This window comes from Bos grunniens, chromosome 14, assembly GCF_055505025.1.
Source record: "Bos grunniens cultivar Pamir isolate PY7600 chromosome 14, Bosgru_T2T1.0, whole genome shotgun sequence".
Taxonomy (NCBI): domain Eukaryota; kingdom Metazoa; phylum Chordata; class Mammalia; order Artiodactyla; family Bovidae; genus Bos; species Bos grunniens.
The window spans coordinates 12,964,677-12,984,390 of record NC_141178.1 but is presented as its reverse complement, the minus strand read 5'-3'; the positions used below and the strand labels follow the sequence as shown (position 1 = coordinate 12,984,390).

General features: G+C 42.5%; 1 long non-coding RNA gene across 3 annotated transcripts in view; it reads right to left on the bottom strand.

Moving 5' to 3' along the window:
- Positions 1-10,441: 10,441 nt before the first annotated feature.
- LOC147359056 (uncharacterized) overlaps positions 10,442-19,714 on the bottom strand; it is a 124,795-nt gene continuing 115,522 nt past the window's right edge. The window contains exons 4-5 of one of the 3 annotated variants that reach the window (XR_015140493.1): positions 12,121-12,242; positions 10,442-10,946 (exon numbers count right to left, since the gene is read on the bottom strand). This is a non-coding gene — a long non-coding RNA (uncharacterized LOC147359056). Of the gene's footprint in view, positions 10,947-11,594; positions 14,205-19,714 lie in introns of those variants that run through there. The other 2 variants (XR_015140494.1, XR_015140492.1) reach the window with 2 other exon arrangements.

Sequence of the window (19,714 nt, the reverse complement as noted above, 5' to 3'; positions counted from 1 at the left end):
TATGCATGAACGTGAAAAGTGAAAAGTGAAAGTCACTTGGTCATGTCCAACTCTTAGCCACCCCATGGACTGCAGCCTATCAGACTCCTCCATCCATGGGATTTTCCAGGCAAGAGTACTGGAGTGGGGTGCCATTGCCTTCTCCCATGAATGTTGCAGTGAACACCATTTCAGAATGCATGGTGTACTTCAGGAATTAAAATCCTTGGAGTGGCTCTGGAGGAAGATCCTAAATTACAAAGATTTACTGCTGCCAGCTTTCAACTTAAGTCAGTGAATTAAGTCCACCTGTTTATCATAAAAATGCCAAAATACTGCATATGATTAAATGGAGAGTGGGGAGAGAAAAGAGGTCACTTGACTTGCCTTGTTTACTCGCCTGTAATGCCTGTAATCATGAAAACAGAATAAATTGTAACATTTAGTTTCTGTCATTAAAAAACAAGAAAAACAAATTGGGAGAATGTCCTAAATTTAAAAGGACCAAAGAAACATAAAACCAAGTGCCATATATGCAACTCGATTGGATTCTGGCTTGAATTACATAAGGTACAAAACACATTTTAGGGATAACTGAGGAAAGTTGAACTTGGGACTGAACATTAAGTGATGTTAAAGGATTACTGTTAATTTTTCTTCGGTGGGAGACTGTCATTCTACAGAAGACATCTTTATTCTTAGGAAATACAGGCTGAATTATGTAGGGGTGGAGTTGTGATATTTGCACATGATTTTCAAATGACATAGGAAACAAAACTTTAACATGTCGACATGTAGACATGTATCAGTCACAGAGTGAAAGAGAGAGGTTAAGCAATTATGGTACGTGGCAAAATGTTTAGTCACTAAGTCACGCCCAACTCTTTTGCCATCCCATGGACTGTATAGCCCACCAGGCTCCTCCATCCATGGGATTGCCCAGGCGAGAATACTGGAGTGGGTTGCCATTTCTTTCTCCAAGGCATCTTCCTGACCCAGGGATCCAACCTGCATCTCCTGCATTGGCAGACAGATTCTTTACCAATGAGCCACCTGGAAAGCCTGTGGCAAAGTGTTATCAATAGTTAAAGCTAGGTTGCACCACTCTCAACTTTTCAATATGCTTACGGTTTTTCAGTATAATACCTCATCTTCCTTTGGGTGGGTGGATGGGACACCTGTTACTGAAGCAACCAACTTTCGGCCATGAGGGAGACTTGTCTGCAGATCAAGCTGAAATGCCGACATGGGTCCCTGCTGACATTAGGAAGCAGATGCATTTTCAACCACTGGAGCTACCCTTCTTCAGAAGTGTTTGTTATGTGAAATAATCCATACTCCTTACTATATAAGCCATTTTGAATTGAGCCACGATCTCTAGTAGAAACAAAACAGATTGAAAATTGAGTATTTAAGGAGGCAGCAGGGAAGCCAGGAGACAGTGGTGTTACCAATATAAATTATTAATTCACATACAAGTTTTCCCTCTGCATTTTAAAATATTATAACACGAATTTCCCATATCATTATGATTTATTTATAAACATTTTTATTTAATATGTTTGAATAGGTAATCTAGTCCTGTGGTAGGTTAAATATGACCACAGATTCTTTGCAGCTATTCTCATTAAAAGATAGAGTCTGTTTCCCACTCCTTGAATCTGAGCTGTCTTTGATATTTGCTTTGACCAGCGGAAGGTAGCAGAAGTGACATTGTGCAAGTTCCAGAGCCTGTACTTCAGAAACCTTGCAGTTTCTGCTTTCCCCTCGTGAACAGTTCTCTTGAGTCTGCCATTAAGGAAAGTGGTTTAACCTATTAGAGGATACAAAGTTATATGGAAGAAAACCAGACAGGAGAAGCCGAGACCAACTGCAAAACATGCGGAAGAAGTCCGTTTGGACCTTTGTGCCCACCAGATCTCCCATCGGCATTTCACTGTGTGACTGAGGCCAAGTAAACAAATTGAAAACCCAGCCAACCCACAGAGCCAGGAGAAATAATAAATCATTGTTGTTAAATCATCCAGTTTTGGGATGGTTTGTTATACAGCAGTTGATTACTAATGCAATTTCCAAGGTGCAAAAAAAATTTGAAGTACAAAAATATACAAGTGAGGACTTGAGGTATGTGTAGACCCAAGTTCAGAGCAGTGTTTTTCAAAATTGCCAAGCAACTCACATGTTCATCGACTGATGAATGGATTGAAAATGTGAGAAATACATACAAGGTAATGTTATTCAGCCTTAAAAAGGGAGGGGGCACATTCTGACACATGCTGCAACACGGATGAACCATGAAGACATGGTGTTAAGTGAAATAAGCCAGTTCACGAAAGGACACTTAAGACATGATTCCTCTTACACCAGGTACCTGGAGTCATCAGATTCATTGAGAGAGAAAGTAGACTGCAGAGGGAGGGGTGGGGCCCTACTGTTTCATGAGAACAGAGTTTGTTTTGCAAAATGAAAAGAAATCTGGGAATGGATGGTGGTGAAGGTCTCACAGCAGCGTGCATGGACTTAATGCTACAGACCTGTACGCTTGAAATGGTCAAGACGGATCACAACTTTTTCCTAGTCTGTTTTTGGTTTTGACTTCTCTTGTGGAATCTTGCCGTGTAGAAATTTTGTAATACATTTTTGTATACTCAAACATCAATATTTGCTCTTGTGGCTCCTTTTGTGTCATTATTAGAAAGGCCTTTCTGATTTAAAAATGTCTTGACTAATTTTTTCCCCCTGTTTTCTTCTAGTACTTTGGTTCCTTCTAAACTGTGGAAAATTCTGAAAGAGATGGGAATACTGGACCACCTGACCTGCCTCTTGAGAAACCTGTATGCAGGTCAGGAAGAAACAGTTAGAACTGGATATGGAACAACAGACTGGTTCCAAATAGGAAAAGGAGTCTGTCAAGGCTGTATATTCTCACCCTGCTTATTTAACTTCTATGCAGAGTACATCATGAGAAACGCTGGGCTGGAGGAAGCACAAGCTGAAATCAAGATTGCCAGGAGAAACATCAATAACCTCACATATGCACATGACACCACCCTTATGGCAGAAAGTGAAGAAGAACTAAAGAGCCTCTTGAGGAAAGTGAAAGAGGAGAGTGAAAAAGTTGGCTTAAAGCTCAACATTCAGAAAGCTAAGATCATGGCATACGGTCCCATCATTTCATGGAAAATAGACGGGGAAACAGTGGAAACAATGGCTGACTTTATTTTTCTGGGCTCCAAAATGACTGCAGGTGGTGATTGCAGCCATGAAATTAAAAGACGCTTACTCCTTGGAAGGAAAGCTATGACCAACCTAGACAGCATATTAAAAAGCGAAGACATTACTTTGTCAGCAAGGGTCCATCTAGTCAAGGCTATGGTTTTTCCAGTAGTCATGTATGGATGTGAGAGTTGGACTATAAAGAAAGCTGAGCACTGAAGTATTGATGCTTTTGAACTGTCGTGTTGGAGAAGACTCTTTAGAGTCCCCTGGACTGCAAGGAGATCCAAGCAGTCCATCCTAAAGGAGATCAGTCCTGGGTGTTCGTTGGAAGGACTGATTTTGAAGATGAAGCTCCAATACTTTGGCCACCTGATGTGAAGAGCTGACTCATTTGAAAAGACCCTGATGCTGGGAAAGATTGAGGGCAGGACGAGAAGGGGACAACAGAGGATGAGAGGGTTGGATGGCATCACCAATTCAATGGACATGAGTTTGGGTGGACTCCGGGAGTTGGTGATGGACAGGGAGGCCTGGTGTGCTGCGGTTCATTGGGTCACAGAGAGTCGGACACGACTGAGTGATTGAACTGAACTGAGTAGCACTTCTACAGGTCCTATATATATATATACATATATATATATATATGTTTGTATTTCTATTTGTGTGTGTATATATATATATGTTTGTTTGGAGGGAGTAAGTGTTACAAAGGCATGGATCCAACTTTTTTCCTTATACCTGTCTAGTTGTCTTACCATCATTTATTCAGTAGCCCACCTTTTCCTCCTTTGATTTGAAATGCTTTTTCACAGAATGAATTCATGTATGTGTTTTGTGTCTATGCTGTTCCGTTTGTCTCTATTAGCATTCTAGTGCTACATTCTTTTAATCATTGAGGATTTAAAATATTTTTCATATGTGTCTGGTACTGTTAGTCCTTGTTGCTCTTATCTCTTCTCAGAGTTTTCCTGGCCATTCCTGTTTATTTTTCATTCGACTTTTTGGATCAGTTTTTTTCTACTAAAAAGATTCTGAGGGTGTTTTTATTGGAATTATGTTAAATTTATAGCTGACATATATTTTCTCCAATTTTCGATTTTATAAATAATTCTTCAGTTCAGTTCAGTTCAGTCACTCAGTCATGTCCGACTCTTTGCGACCCCATGAATCACAGCACACCAGGCCTCCCTGTCCATCACCAACTCCTGGAGTTCAGTCAAACTCATGTGCATCGAGTTGGTGATGCTATCCAGCCATCTCATCCTCTGTTGTCCCCTTCTCCTCCTGCTCCCAATCCCTCCCAGCATCAGAGTCTTTTCCAGTGAGTCACCTCTTCGCATGAGGTGGCCAAGTACTGAGTTTCAGCTTTAGCATCAGTCCTTCCAATGAACACCCAGGACTGATCTGCTTTAGAATGGACTGGTTGGATCTCCTTGCAGTCCAAGGGACTCTCAAGAGTCTTCTCCAGCACCACAGTTCAAAAGCATCAATTCTTTGACGCTCAGCTTTCTTCACAGTCCAACTCTCACATCCATACATGACCACTGGAAAACCATAGCCTTGACTAGATGAACCTTTGCTGGTAAAGTAATGTCTCTGCTTTTGAATATGTTATCTAGGTTGGTCATAACTTTCCTTCCAAGGAGTAAGCATCTTTTAAATTTCATGGCTACAATTACATTATAATTTAATCTTTTCCCTTAGCTGTGATTATTGCCTTATGATAAATTCCTAGAAATAAAATGTGAGCTTTTGAGACAGTGGTCATTGCCAGAATTCTTACCAAAGAAATTTATACTCCTACAAACTGGATGAAAATGATAGATTTATTAAATTTTTTAAAAAGTCTTGCTACTCTAATAGGCAAAACATAATATCTCAACTTTTAATTTTCACTTATCTGATTACTAGTGAGACAGAATTTTTTGTTTGCTTATTTGTATTTAATTTTCAGTGATTCACTATTAGCATCATTACCCATTTTTGGTTAAAAAATCTGGTAGCTTATTTCAAAATACTTTTTTTTCGTTATTTTATTTTTTTTTTTTAAGAATCATTTATTGAGCACTTTAAAATTTTTATTTATTTAATTTTGGCTGCTCTGGATCTTCATTGCTGTGCATGGGCTTTCTCTAGTTGCAGCGAGGGGGGCTACTCTTCGTTCCAGTGCGTGGGCTTCTTGTTGTGCTGAGTCCTCCTGTTGCAGGGCATCAACTCTAGGCTTCTGTGGGCTTGGTAGTTGCAGCTCGCAGACTCTAGAGCACAGGCTCAGTTGTGGCGCACAGGCTTAGTTGCTCCACGGCATGTGGGATCTTCCTGGACCAGGAGTCAAACCCATGTCCCCTGCACTGGCAGGCAGATTCTTATCCATTGCGCCACCAGGGAAGTCCTCCTTATCCATTTTAATGCTAATGGTCCTAATGGTTTTTTGAGCTATATGTTGTTGTTGTTGTTCGGTCATGCAGTCGTGTCCGACTCTTTGTGACCCCATGGACGGCAGCACGCCAGGCCTCCCTGTCCATCACCAACACCCGGAGCCTACTCAAACTCATGTCCATTGAGTCAGTGATGCCATCCAACCATCTCATCTTCTGTCATCCCCTTCTCCTCCTGCCCTCAACCTTTCCCAGCATCAGGGTCTTTTCTAAGTCAAAATGAGCTATATGAGCTTGTATATATTGTCTATCAAATCTATTTTAAGTGTTTATCATCTTTTTGTCAAATACTTTTCCAATTTGTTACTTAATTTTAGTTGTGTGTAACATGTATTATTGTATATAATTTTTTATTTATTATTGCATGTAATTTTTTATTTTAAAAGTTACATATTCACTGAATAAATTAATACAGAACCATATATACATATAAGTACATTTAAACATATATACTAAATATATATACTGAGCCTTCTCATACAGCTAAAGGTGTGTGTGGTCATTTTTTGACATTTAAAATTTTAGGCTTTTTATCAAATCTACAGAACTTTTCATTTGTTAATTTATTCCGTTTGTTTATACCTAGAAAGACCTTCCCACACAAAAATCAGAGGTGGAGGCGGGCAGAGTAAGTACGGAGAAACCTCTTGAGATCATCTGGGCATCAGATTATTGTGGCATGGACTGGGATCATGCTTAGAGATAAACAGAGGTGGACAGATCAACATGTAATTTGGAAGTTGACTTACAGACAGGTTCATGGGTCGGGGGGAGGTAATGGAGAAAAGAGAGAAATAAATAATGACCTAGATTTTTTACATAAGCAGCTGATGGAATGGAGGTATCTTCACATTCCTGAACTAAAAAATATAAATTCTTTACAGGGTGATTGAGGAATTTTGATATATGATACTTTCCCAATGGTATTCATCACCACGGGATCCCCCTTCAACAGGATCCTTGAATATGGGCTGGCACAGCCCTTTGTCTTCATTCTTTGACCTGCCATGTTTTAATGTGCCTGCCTACTTTGAAGGAATGTTCTCTTTGTGTTTATAAAGTACGCTTGACTACATGTTCTCTTTGATGACTTCTTCCTAGATGCGAATGTGGGCTAGTTTTCCATTTCTCAGTCACTGGGAGCTTCAGAAGCAGAGTTTTGGGCACCAGGGGCTCACACACAGGCGGGGAAGCACTCCTCGGTGCTTTCTGTGGCTATCAGATTGTTGCAAAGAGGGCCCTCGGGCACTTCCTGAGGGCTGGTGCTGTATAACTCACCACCACCTTTTATCTCAACATTAGGGTCATGAAAGGAGAACTTGGTTTATGTGGCCTGGAATAGCTAGTTTGGAACTAATCAGTAGAAAGAGGGTCAGCAAGTTTATTATTATGTTGCAATTGCACAGACCAGTGCCCAGTGAAGCTTCCTGTCCGCCTTGAACTGCACAAACAGGTTCAGAGGACAAGGTTGTTTCAGAGCATCACAGCAAAGTCACAGTGTCTAACTCCAGGGGAAGAAATAAAGCTCCCTGCCTCTGACCCTTGTACCCCAATACTATCTGATGCCTGCATATGACTCTCCCCCTTAACCACCCAGAAAAGACGCCTCTGACTTCCTTCCAAAAGAACACACACACACACACACACACACACACACACACTTGCTTCTCTGACAGTGACGATGGCTTGTGAGGAGCCATGTCTTCTAGCAACCAGCAGCAATGTGCCAACAAGGGGAAAAGTTCACTAGAGTTAGAAATGTCATCTGTGGTCTTGGAACAGCTTTTCTGGGCCAAACAAACTGATCCTTCTAGGGAAATAAGCAGTCTAGGTCTTTCAAACATGATATTCTAGCTAATTCACAACTCTGTTGTGTAACCAAAGGTCACATCTACAGGCAAATTAAATGTTTGTCACTAAGGAGATTTCCATCTGGCAAACAAAATACTGTGGGATCACGGTGCTCCCTCTTCCTGGAATGTCCTTGTGTGCTACGTCTACAAGGAGGCCATTTGGCCATGCTCCCAAATCCAGCCTTTGACCAGTCACCTCCTGCCTCCTCAGATGCCCGACAGAGCTATGCTGGCAAAAACACTGTCTATTGCTCTGTTTATATAAGCCCCACTGCTGAGCTGTCTGGATCACCTCAGAGGCCAAAAAAAGACATGGACAAACCCAACAGAAGTAGTGAGACCCAAGTCCTAGGTCAAGAGATAAAGCTGCAACTGAGGCTTCCCTGAGTTTGGGGTAGCAGAAGAAACTCAAGCTTATCCTTGTCACCAAACGTCTCAATCCCCTTTTCCCACCTCATAGACTTCCACTCATCACCCACTGAACCCTCATTCAAATGCCTCTTCCTTTCTGAACTTTCCTTGACCACAGCCGCATCCAAGAGAAATGAGTGGTTCCTTAATTTGTGATTCAGTAGCGATGTGTGTGCGTTTCTCTTTGATCACATTATTCTGTCTTATTGTGGTAATCTGTTTACATGGCCCTCTTCCCAGGTTCCAAGAGTAGACTCTGTTTTATTCCTTTTTTTATTTCCAGTGCCTGGCTGAGTGCCCAGCACTGGGAGGTGTTCAGGGCATTGTTCTGAAGCGATGTTTTTTGGCACTGAAATCAAGGCACCTGGTTGTACAGTCTGCGCACTGCACAAACGTGCCTGGGCATGGGGGTAAGTGGTGGTCTCAGGCTGCCAAGTGTGACGGGCGCCTTCGCTCACCCAGAGGCACAAGTTGGCAGGGCTGCATGAGCCTCAAGGGGGGCCTCCTCTGAATTTGCACCAAGATGCTGTATAGACTTGCACTTTTTGCTATTGGAAGACCTGCTGCTACTGCTAAGTCGCTTCAGTCGTGTCTGACTCTGCGTGACCCCATAGACGGCAGGCACCAGGCTCCTCCGTCCCTGGGATTCTCCAGGCAAGAACACTGAAGTGGGTTGCCATTTTCTTCTCCAGTGCATGAAAGTGAAAAAATAAAGTGAAGTCGCTCAGTTGTGTCCGACTCCTAGCGACCCCATGGACTGCAACCCACCAGGCCCCTCCATCCATGGGATTTTCCATGCAAGAGTACTGGAGTGGGTTGCCATTGCCTTCTCTGTTGGAAGACCTAACCAACCACTTTAAGAATGGCAGAATGTGAAGAAATTTGAGCTTGAAAAGAATAGTTCCCCTTGTGAAAAATTTCCACAACTCATTTCATTAAGCCTTCCAGTTACCTGATTTTGGAGAAAGTGTTGAAAGTGTCAGTTTCTCAGTCATGTCTGACTCTTTGCGACCCCATAGACTCTAGCCCACCAGGCTCTTCTGTCCATGGAATTCTCTAGGCAAGCTGGAGTGGGTAGGTATTCCCTTCTCTAGGGGATCTTCCCAACCCAAGTTTTGAACCTGGGTCTCTTGCATTGCAGGTGTATCCTTTACCATCTGAACCACCAGAGAAGCCCAAAATGCATCATGCTTTTCAGTGTAGTGTACTTATCTTCAATTACTGTTTTTCTAAATACACAAGTATACAGGTTTAGTCCTGAAAGAATGTTGTCTATTGATGTTCTTTTCCTGAGCTTTTAATTCTGGCTATAGCTTACTATGGACTAGACACTAGAAATTTTAATAAAATTGGCCAGCGTCAAACACCTCATTGGTGGCAAGTTTCTCATTTGGTAAAAAGGTGTCTATTATACATTTCAATCAGAAACAATAAGAGGAGAGATTTCCTGGGGGCCTTAAGACACTGTAGGGGTCTATTCCACTGCAGGGGGTGCAGTTTGACCTGTGGTCAGGTAACTAGGGGGCTTCCCAGGTGGCGCTGGTGGTGAAGAACCCACCTGCCAAGGCCGGAGACATAAGAGATGTGGCAGGGAGCCTGGCAGGCTACCATCCATAGGGTCGCAAAGAGAAGGACACAACTGAGTGACTTAGCACAGCGCAGCACAGGGAACTAGGGTCTCACATGTTGAGAGGTGCAACCAAAACAAAAAAGTAGAAAACAAACAAAAAAGAAACACTTAGAGGCAAAGTTGTCAGCTATGGTTTTTCCAGAAGTCATGTATGGACGTGAGGATTGGACTATAAAGAAAGCTGAGTGCCAAAGAATTGATGCTTTTGAACTGTGATGTTGGAGAAGACTCTTGAGAGTCCCTTGGACTGCAAGGAGATCCAAGCAGTCCATCCTAAAGGAGATCAGTCCTGGGTGTTCATTGGAAGGACTGATTTTGAAGATGAAGCTCCAATACTTTGGTCACCTGATGTGAAGAGCTGACTCATTTGAAAAGCCCCTGATGCTGGGAAAGATTTAGGGCAGGAGGAGTAGGGGACGACAGAGGGACGACAACCATCTCATGATGGTTGGATGGCATCACCGATTCAATGGACATGGGTTTGGCTGGACTCCGGAGTTGGTGATGGCCAACTGGGAGTTGGGAGGCCTGGCGTGCTGCGGTTCATGGGGCCTCAAAGAGTCGTACACAACTGAGCGACTGAACTGAGCTGTCACTGTGTTAGTGCAATTGTGGCTTTATCCATTACGCTCTTCAGTTTCCACTGCGGCTGTGTATTGCCAAGTTTTCAATGCAGAAGCTACTGGTTTGTTTGCTTCTCTCTGTTCTCACCAACCTACCACAAATAGACCATCAACCATTTTAGGGATAATAACTGCTGAATGCTCCACAAAGTCATGTCTGCAAAGAAAGAAAATAGACGGTGGCCCCTCCACAAGTCACAGACAAGACCTGTCATAGTTGCCATGTGGTTAAGGTGGATTGTCTCTGCACAAAGTATTTTGAATCAGAATTAAAGAACCAAACTTTGAAAATATCTTGCTTTTCAATATATTTAGGGATGATGCCAGGTTATCCCTAAGATAAAGGCATTCCAACGTGGGAGAGAAAAGAATGGAGTTTCAGTTTTGTACCAAAGACTGCCAATTCCTTCCTGAGCCACAGCCCCTAAATCAAGCGCCCTTGAAGGGTGAGGGGTGGGGGAAGATGTCTCTGTGAACAATGCCCATGGAGTGTGCCGTAGAGGTAAATAGTTAGGAGCCCAAGAGCTTATGATGCCCCTTCTTTCTCTTCTGGCCTTCATTCTCCATCTCCTCCTGTTTCTTCTTCTCTTCTCTTTTGACACTTGCATTAGGTTTTGCAACCACAACTTCCAAGATCAGTTCAATACAATTTATATTTAATGAGCATCTTTACCTGTGTGTGGGATCTGGGTAGTTCTTAGTTGCTCAGTCGAGGGATCTAAATTCTTTTCCACTCCCACACATCTTCTTCCCAGGTGTCTCCTTGTCTGCTCCCACTCTACTAGATCGGGAGCACCTTGAGTAAAGGAAACAAGTCTCAGTCTTACTTGTTTTTACTGCCTAGATTTGTAGTAGAGTAAGTAGTTGCTCCAGAGAAGGCAATGGCACACCACTCCAGTACTCTTACCTGGAAACTCCCATGGACGGAGGGACCTGGTGGGCCGCAGTCCATGGGGTCGCTAAGAGTCGGACACGACTAAGAGACTTCACTTTCACTTTTCATTTTCATGCATTGGAGAAGGAAATGGTAACCCACTCCAGTGTTCTTGCCTGGAGAATCCCATGGACGGGGGAGCCTGGTGGGCTGCCGTCTATGGGGTCGCACAGAGTCGGACACGACTGAAGCGACTTAGCAGCAGCAGCAGCAAGTAGTTGCTCAGGCTTCCCTGGCGGCTCAGCGGTAAAGAATATGCCTGCAATGTGGGAGACCCAGGTTGGATCCCTGGGTTGGGAAGATCCCCTGGAGGAGGGCATGGCAACCCACTCTAAGTACTCTTGCCTGGAGTATCCCATGGACAGAGGAAACTGGCAGGCTATAGTCCATAGCGTCGCAGAGATTCGGACACAACAGAAGCGACTAAGCAGCAGCAGCAAGTCGTTGCTCAATATGTGTTTTTAAAATGAAAGTTATTGAATGAGTAGAGATAATAAGTGACAAGAAGCCTTCCACTCTGTGATACTTTATTTAAAATTTCTGAAACATCAAAATATTAACATTTTCTAAATTAGGGTAGCAGATATGAGTATACATTATCTTTATACTATTTTTCATATTTGAAAATTTCTGTGATATTTAAAAACCAAGATGAGTAATGAAAATGATAGCAGTATGATAGAAATGTCTTTCTTCAAGGATCTCATCACTTAATTAGGGAATTGTTCCAAGGGCACCTGATTGCAGAAGTCTGTGGGCTGTATATTTTTAGGGGTTGACTGGCTTGCAGTTAAAAAAAAAAAAGGCAGATAGGTCTAAATCTTTAAAAGCAGGAGTTGATACTACTTGTCCAGTTTGCAAGGTATCCTAGGAATCAGCAGATAAGCACTTTTGGTATTTTTTAATACACATCCTTGCACATTCATGACGATGAAGCATGGTCAACAAGAACTGGATGGATTCCAAGCAGCATGGTGCTGACTAGCTGTGTACCTGGGGGTTGGTGGAAAGCCTCTTGAGAACTGTAGCAAAATACCTGTTTCCTCCTTAGGGTCAGATCTCCTCATTCTCTTCTTCATCCTGCACTCTTCCTGGAATATTGATCTGTATGGACCACAGCAGTGGATGCTCATGACTCTGCCTTCTGGTTGGGTTCAACTAGAAGTCAGAGGAAGGGAAGAAGAAGGTCAGGTTGCTTCACCCTTCTGTTTCCTTCCTATAAAGTTGCCTCCAGCTGGCAGTGTCCCTCGACTAAAGGTCATTGCTTCTCTCATATAGAGTGGCAGTGATACACGACTCTGTGTGTCTGTCCCTCTCTATCTCTTGGGTCCAGGAAACATCTCTACTCCTCATCTCTGTGGGCCTGGGTATTATAGACTCATTAAGAAGTGCCGTAAGCCTGCACACATACAGCTTTGAAAACAGTCCCTTTGTATATAAAACATCCCAATTTAGCTTCTTCTGAGTGGGCCATCTATTTTCTTTCGGGATTCTGATTAATCAAGTCTTGAACCATGACATCTAAGCTTTACCTCCTCACCAGCGGCTAGCACCCAGGTTTCTCTCCTTCACTTAGCAGATGCCAGGAGAGAACTTCAGATAATTCCCTTTAAATATTAAACTCCTGTCTGTGCTTGTTTTCTAAATCTTTTCATCATCTTCTTTTCTGCCACAAAGTTATAGAAACTGAAATGCTAAATTACTAAGAAACACTTGAAAACATATTGTCAGCATGAAATAATTACAGTCCTCCTTTAATAACTTCTACCTTCTGATGACTTTTGATCAGCTTGTGATCCTCCTTCTGATGACTTTTGATCAGCTTGTGATCCTCATACATTAGTACACTAGTATATACAAATATTTATACATCAGAGGGGGAAATCTAAGCTTTCATTCTACCATGTAATGATGAAAAGGGAATGTGTGTAATTTAGTGTAATTTGAAATATTATGGAAAGCAACAATCAGTGGAAATGGAAATGTCTGGGATAGTGTCCCTGGGCCTGGCCAGGGATGTCTGGTGAAACCCACAATTCCTCAAGGCCCTCACACATACTGGTCCCTCAGCCTGAATACTCTGCCTGCCTCTCCCACTCTTCATCTGGCTAATTCCTATTTATCCTTCAGCCAACTGCTTTAATGTCACAACCTCAGATAAATCTCTGATCCGAGTCTAAATTAACCCCCACCTCCTGTCAATTCTCTCTGATAGAACCCAGTTCTTTTCCTTTATAATAATTCTGTGTGTGTTAGTTTCTCAGTTATGTCTGACTCTTTGGGACCCCCTGCCAGGCTCCTCTGTCCATGGGATTCTCCAGGCAAGAATACTGGAGTGAGTAGCCATTTCCTTCTCCAGGGGATCTTCCTGACCTAGGAATCAAACCCAGGTCTCCTGCATTGCAGGCAGACTCTCTACGGTCTGAGCTACCAGGGAAGCCCCAGAGTTATCACAACATAAAGTATATATTTATATCCAAGTTCATTGTCCAATGTCGATCTCACCCATGAGGACAGAAATCAGTTTTGTTTTGTTCCCCCACTATGTTTGAATTCCTTATCAGTATCAGGGGCCCAACCAATAGTCATGAAATAAATGAATGTGTGAAGTTCTTAGAAAGGAAGAGCCATTGCACTTATGAATTATAATTCCATTTATAGTACTGTTATCAAAGGTGGATTATTGGTGTTCCTTAAATTTAAGAGGATGTCCCTAGACAAATTAAAATAAATCTATTTATTTATCTACTGTAGATTTGCATTTTATGAGTCATGTTTTGTTCCAAGAAGGCAAAAACCCAGCCAAAAACTTGTCATGTTGCTGCTGCTGCTGTTGCTAAGTCGCTTCAGTTGTGTCCGACTCTGTGCGACCCCATAGACGGCAGACCACCAGGCTCCCCCGTCCCTGGGATTCTCCAGGCAAGAACACTGGAGTGGGTTGCCATTTCCTTCTCCAATGCATGAAAGTGAAAAGTGAAAGTGAAGTTGCTCAGTCGTGTCCGACTTTCAGCGACCCCATGGACTGCAGCCTTCCAGGATCCTCCATCCATGGGATTCTCCAGGCAAGAGTACTGGAGTGGGGTGCCATTGCCTTCTCTGAAGAACTTGCCATAAACAGTCCTAAAAAAAAAAGTCCTTTCTTAAAGTTATAATGAGATGTACTAGGGGATACCTGCTGGTTTTGCCTGCCCAACTTCCTTTGCCATTCTTTAGGTTACAGAACCAAGGGCCACCATGTGTGACCTCTCTGGGGTTGTGCACTCCCGGACTCCAGGAGGTCCCGTTCACATACACTACATCACGAATTAGAGTTCTGAAGCTGGGCAGCATGGTGGCTCTGACATCGCTCTTCCTGTTGGTGGATGCTTCTCATACACTGTATCATTCAGTCCGTGCGTGGGCTCCCTTGCCAAAGAGGTAGACACATGATCCAAGCCAGTTGATCAAAAAACTGTCTTCAGAAATCACCACTACTTATTGTAGGACTATATATATATTGGGATTTCCAGTACCAAAAAGTATGAACGTCTCGAGCTGCGAAAGGTCCTTTTGCCACATAATGACAAAAAACCTGTCTGCGAGGGACGTCAACATACAGGAAGCAGAGCTGAAAGAGGGAAAGCATGAAACAGATCTTTGATGATCAGAGCTGATCCCCCTCCCTGCCTAAACTACTCCTGGGCTTTTCAGTTATGTGATCTAGTTAAGTTCCCTCCCTTGTTTAGTCAAGTTTGAGTTGAACCTCTGTTACTTACAATTCCAAGAGCACTGGCTAATACAGATACCAAACTCAACCTTGTTTTCTGCTTAACAGGAAACTAAATTTGCTTCTTGTGACACCAATGACATCATGTATCTGCCTACAGTCCTCCAATTGCTTCTTATGGTGCCCAGAAAAAAGCCAACTGTCCACACGTCATGGCCAGTAGATCTCTACACGGTCTGACCTTACCTCCTCCCACTCTCCCTGCCTTTCGCTCACTGTGCATCAGGAATCCTGACCCTGGTGATCCTTACAAGAGCCAAGCATGCTGCCACCAGAGGTTATTTGCATTTGACATTCCGTTGTCTGGTACATGCTTCTCCCAGTTTATCTGCTTGACTACATTCTGTTCTCTGTTCACATGTGAACTTCCCTCATCATCCCATCTTAAAATCTTACTTTTCCTCTTTGTATTAGTTTCCTAAGGGTTCCATAACAAAGTACCACAAAGTGGATGTCTCAATTCAACGGCAATGTATCGTTTCACAATTCTGGAAGCTAGAAGTCTGAGATCAAGATGTTGGCAGAGTTGGTTTGTTCTGAAAGCTGTGAGGGACTACCTGTTCCATACCTTGCTCCTAGCTTCCAGTGGCTTGCTGGCACTCATTGGCATCCTTTGGCTTATAGAAGCACCATCCAAATCTCAGCCTTCATCTTCACATGACATTCACCCTGTGTGTGTGTCTGTCACTGTGTCCTAACTTCCCCTTTTTGTAAGGACTCCAGTCATATTGGATTAGGGCTTCCTCCAATGACCTCATCTTGACTTGATCATCTGCAAAGATCCTATTTTCAAATAAGGTCACATCCACAGGTACTGAGAATTAACATCTTTTTGAGGGGACACAATTCATCCCATAACACTCCTCTTAAGCTATCTTATTTTTTTTTATACTATGTACCTGACATTATAAACTATGTTTATACTGATTTAATGCCTTTCTCTGCTTCAACTAACACATAAGTCCCATGAGCATGCAGATGTAATATTATATCCACAGTTGGATTTTTTCCTCAGTTTTTAAAACAGTGCCTGGTATATAGAGGGTGAGTGAAGTCGCTCAGTTGTGCCCGACCCTCAGCGACCTCATGGACTGCAGCCTTCCAGGCTCCTCCGTCCATGGGATTTTCCAGGCAAGAGTACTGGAGTGGGGTGCCATTGCCTTCTCCGATATAGGGGGTAAGCAATCAAAATATGTTAAATGAGTTAATACTACATAGGAAAATGGGCCCTCCTATTTTAAAATATAAAGTCTAAAACTTCTTTGTGCATAGTCAACTATTTCAAGAAACTAAATCTTCTCTGATGGTTTTAACATGTGTATTAAAGAGTCTAAGACTTATTGGAGATCTACAAAAAAAAATCTCTGTCACAAACTAACATACCATTCCTTTGAAAATAGAAGGGTGGGTAGAAACACTCTAAGGAAGAATGGAATTTGGGAGTGGTAGGTTGAGAGGGGACATATGAGAAGTGGTAGAAGTTAAATAAGTTTATGAGTGGTCAAGCTCTGGCAAAATCCTGCAGTGGTCATCGTTTTGTCTGACTTCATGATAAAAGTATGCTGTGGCCTTCAATGAAGTTACATTGTTTTCATCATTAAAAAGTAATACTAATGCAAAAGCAAATTTTGCCTGCTACAGATATTAGACGTGCCCCTCGGGTACAGCTCTGTCAAGTTCTATGATCATTCTCTGTCTTTCAGCTGATGCCCCCATTGGAATATGAGCTGAGAGTAGGGTCTGTGTCTTTTTAACCCACAACCAGTCAAAAAACAAGTGATTAGTTAACTATCAATGTATCTGCAGCACACACACACACAGAGTTAAGAGCCCTTACTTACATAAGGCTTTTTAGAAATCAATAAGACAGGTGACCCAGTAGATCAAAGGAAGTGCAGGTGCCATATAAACATAACAAGTTGCTCAATCTTGCCAGTAGCCAGGGAAATGCAAATTAAAATCATAACAAAATTGAATTTTTGCCCATCTGCTTGGCAAAAGTTGAAAAGATTGATAACTTCCAGGCTGGTGAGGGTGTAGATAACCAGGTGCTCTCAAACTTCTGAGTGTGGGATCCTATGTGGAACTGTATGTCCAATTGCAGAATACACTGACCTTTTGACCTAAAAATCCTACCTCTAAGCTCCTCTCCTACAAAATAGGCCATCTTTAAAATAATACATATCAATAAGTCTCCAGAATTTCAATATAGGAAAAACCTAGGGGTCTCATTTGGTTTTAAACAAATCAAGAATATGATATTTTTGCACTTTTGAGTTTGTGGAGTAAAATTCCTGCTCTCAACAGAATTAATTATCAATTAAGTAGCAGAAGCAACATTTATCAAATGTCAACTGGAAGCAAAGAATGTTGTTTGATTCCCTAATTCTGTTTAGTCACAAATATTTAAGAAAGTCACTCTTAGCTTCTAACAGTCTAAACCACCCTAAACCAGTCTCTGAGGGAAGTAAACCCTTAGCCCCAAAGGTGAGCTTAGAAAGTGAGAAGTCAAGTGGGCAGGCGCCCTGCGCAGTAAACTCAGCTTTTGCTCTCAGATTTCACCCCGTGCTCTCCCCATCCCCAGTTATTTCTGTTTACAATTAAAAAGGGGAAAGTGCTGCTTAGAGCAAGAATTGCCACAACCATTTTCTCATACTCAGGGAGTGGCTTAATATGTGTATATATAACATATCCAGTGAAAATGCCAGGCAGCCCTCTTTGAATAGAAGAGATGACTCCTCCCACTGAGAAACAAAAGGTATTTTTATCACACTGAAGTGCTCTGCATAAGGAAGTGAGAAGAACCTCGACTTTTCCTAGGGATAGGGAGGAGGTGAAGATCACGGAAGATTTGAGGGGTTTGGGAGGGAAAGCAAAGGCTCCCCTAGAAGGGGGATGGAACTGGGTCTAGCAGGATGCTGGAGGCCGGGCCGGTGCTCCCATAATGGGATAATGTGCTCTCCCCAGACCTGCCCCGGCCACTCCGGGCTTTGGAGTGAGGTCTGGCTCTTCCCAGGGCAGCCACAGCAGTGACTGAGGCAGGCGGTGGCCAGGGCCCAGCTACTTCCACCAGACAGAGGGCCCCTGTACTGACCAGGCAGAGTGCCCCTCATTTTGACAAAGCCTTTGTCAAAATGAAGCCTGGGTCAGACGGCTTCCCTCCCTTTTGTTTCTCAGCCCTTACTCCCCAGAAACCCCGCCCCACTTCCCTCTGTCAGCACCTGCTCCCCAGAGAGCTGACTGGCACAACCAGAGACCCCTCGTTTACCCCTGCCCAAGTTTCTACACCAGTGGGATTTTTCTTTAGACTCTGAAAGAGACCATTTCTCATTTTAATTTCAAGTTCAGGAATTAAAACCAAATAATTGCCAGTCTGCTCTGTGCCGCACAGTCTCTGCTTAACTTCAGAGAACGACTGGCTTTGTCTCGGTGAACAATCGCACTTTTCCTCAAGATTGTATTCCTTTCCTTTTTTGTTGTTAAAGAGAAATGAGAGAAATTCTAGGGGGAGAAGACCTGCAAATGGTGATACAAAATCTTGTAACTTTTATGAGCAATGGAATCCTAATTTCAGCATTAAAAAAAAAGACCTCCTAGTTTATTCTAAATAAAGCCCCTAACTTTGCATCAAAAGGTTGGTCCATAGAGCACTTGAAAGTTGTAATCTAGATTTCCAGTTACAAAAGCAAATAAGTAAACAACAAAAAACAGTTTTGCAACCATCTTAGTAAAAACAGTTAACATTTCAAGTAATTATAACTTGTGTTTGTATTATTCAGAATGACTATAATACTGGGTGGTAACTCCCATCTAGATAAACTACCGCTTATGTTACTGAAGTAGATGATAAAGTTCAGTGTTTGGGATCTCATGGTTTTTTTCAACTGGATGTATTTTTCTTTTCATTGTTTTCAACTCACCAATTGTATCTGTTGAAAAGACAGTTCCATTTTCAGAAAAAAACAACACAGGAGGCCACTTGACCTTTTGGGTCTATGTGATGAGGAAATTGTGAGGCAATCATGAATTCAGTGCAGTGTATTTATTGCGGGGGTGGGGGGGCATTCTGGGTTTTGTTAAGAAGATCAAACAAGCTCAAAAATGTGTCACTTAAAAGAAACAATAAATAGTTGCTACTTGTTTAATAACCTTTTAAATCTATCAGCAAGGAGGCTGACATTTGAAATGGCTTCTCTGAGTATTTATTAAGGGAATATATTTGTCAATTCCCTTTATTCTCTAAATGCTCTTTTCTCCACACTGTTTTGCCATCTCTGCTGAAATTACATCTCCACTTGTCTCCTTCTCACTTTGAAAAAGCAGGAGCTCACCTTCAGCCCCAGTCTGCTTCACCTTCATTAATCCACTTTGTACCTGGGCTGGCCTGGAGCAAATGGGGTTACGATGAGATTTCTCAGCCTCTTAGGAAGACCGCGGTCCCTACACCTTTCAGCTGCTGCTTTTAGGGTCTGCTGCACCCTCCACCGTCTCCCTTCCAGTGTCCCACTGACCCAGTAGTTCCCGGGCGAGGTGGCTGCTGACCTAAGTCCACCTGCATCTGATTTCTGTTGACACCATAGAATAGCCCGCTTGTCTAACAAAAGGGTGGTTCCAGCTACAAATTACATGAAGACGGTCGGGTTATCTTTTCTGGGCTGCTAAAATTGAGACAGCACTTTTTAAGTCAAAGGCAATCACCTGAATGTTTACTTATGTACATATATGTGTATATTATACGTTCAATGACAGTGATGGTGTCTATTCAGGATCATGGAGTACAGGATATTCCCACAGCTAGAAACATATGTGCATAAATGTTAGTGCTGCCCATATCATGAATGGAAAATTGTTTTCCTGTTTAAGT